At 49.2% G+C, this 1780-nt stretch overlaps 1 pseudogene; it reads left to right on the forward strand.

The window, feature by feature from the left end:
• The first annotated feature begins 293 nt into the window (after positions 1-293).
• LOC101822452 lies at positions 294-1558 on the forward strand (annotated as a pseudogene).
• Positions 1559-1780: the final 222 nt, after the last annotated feature.

Here is a 1780-nt window from a genome sequence, read left to right on the forward strand (position 1 = left end):
ATGTGATGTACGGAATGAGGGATTCTGGGATGGCATTGCCATGCATGGATCTCTTTTTGTTACTAACCGCATGGCTCTGGCCTAATCATGTCATCTTTTTTTTTTTTTCTACCTCATGCTTTTTCATCTGTAAAGTGGTTGTTATTATAAGCCCCCCATGTCAGTGAACTTTTTGAGTATATGAGAACAAATATACATGAAGTATTTGAAATAATATATTATGGGTTCTCCAGGGTGTTTGCAGAAACCTCTGTTCTTTTCCTGCATGGCAACCCAACTACCAGAAACTGGCCATGTCTATTCTCAAGGTCCATGCCTGCGAGATCTTTGACTTCCCAGGGAAACCCCACTGTTGAAGTTGATTTCTATATCTCAAAGGGTCTCTTTCGAAATAAAGTAAACATTACTCAAAGGGGCCAAAGCCAACATGGACCAGCACACCTCACAAAAAGAAATGGGGTTTTAAAGAAAGGGAGTATCTAGGTGGTCAGTACTCTAGAGGTATGGGAATGTACAACCCAGCAGGTGCCTCCACTGGCATCTACGAGGCCCTAGAACTCTGTGACAATGATAAGACATGCTACATGGGGAAGGGTGTCTCAAAGGCTGTTGAGCACATCAATGAAGCTATCACACCTGCTCTGGTTAGCAAGAAACTGAACATTGTGGAGAAAGAGAAGATTGACAAACTGATGATTGAGATGAACGGCACTGTAAATGAATCTAAATTTGGTGTAAATGCCACCCTGGGAGTGTCCCTGGCTGTCTGTAAAGTTGGTGCCACAGAAAAGGGGTACCCCTTTACCATCACATCGCTGACTTGGCTGGCAACCCTGAAGTCATCTTGCGGGTCCCAGCTTTCAATGAGATCAACCACGGTTCTCATGCGGGCAACAAGCTGGCCATGCAGGAGTTCATGATCCTTCCCGTGGGGGCGTCCGGTTTCCCGAAGCCATGCACATTGGGGCAGAGGCTTACCACAACCTGAAGAATGTCACCAAGGAGAAATACAGGAAGGATGCCACCTGTGTGGGTGATGACGGTGGGTCTGCGCCCAACATCCTGGAGAACAAAGAAGCTCCGGAGCTGCTGCTGAACGCAATTGGTCAGGTTGTCATCGGCATGGATGTGGCTGCCTCTGAGTTCTTCAGGTCTGGCAAGTATGACCTGGACTTCAAGTCTCCTGATGACTCCGGCAGGCACATCACACCCGATCAGCTGGCTGACCCTAAGAGGAATGCCAAGGCTGTCAGTGAGAAGTTCTGCATCTGCCTCCTGCTTGAAGTCAACCAGATTGGCTCTGTGACCAAGTCTCTGCAGGCGTGTAAACTGGCCCTGTCCAATGGCTGGGGCAGCATGGTGTCCCATCACTCTGGGGAGACAGAGGATACTTTCATCGCAGACCTGGTGGTGGGGCTTTGCACTGGGCAGATCAAGACTGGTGCCCCTTGCTGATCTGAGCATCTGGTCAGGGACATTAGATCCTTAGAATTGAGGAAGGGCTGGGCAGCAAAGCCAAGTTTGCCGGCGATCCTTCAGGAACCCCCTGGCCAAGTAAAGTGTGGGTAGAGATCCTTGGAAATACCTGCTGCTTAGGCCCTGTCCCTGATGTTATCATGGTGGCGCCAGGCTGGCTCAGTGCTTCTTCCTCTCTTGTCACTGCGTCCTTAGGCATCCTTGAAGCCACACCTGACCACTTGTAGCCCTGCTGGAAACCCCAGCTTTGTAATTATGTGATTGACTGAGTCATTGTTCTGTCACCTCATTTCCAAGCTGGTGT

The sequence above is a fragment of the Mesocricetus auratus genome, unplaced genomic scaffold (genome assembly GCF_017639785.1).
Source record: "Mesocricetus auratus isolate SY011 unplaced genomic scaffold, BCM_Maur_2.0 Super-Scaffold_100010, whole genome shotgun sequence".
Taxonomy (NCBI): Eukaryota; Metazoa; Chordata; class Mammalia; order Rodentia; family Cricetidae; genus Mesocricetus; species Mesocricetus auratus.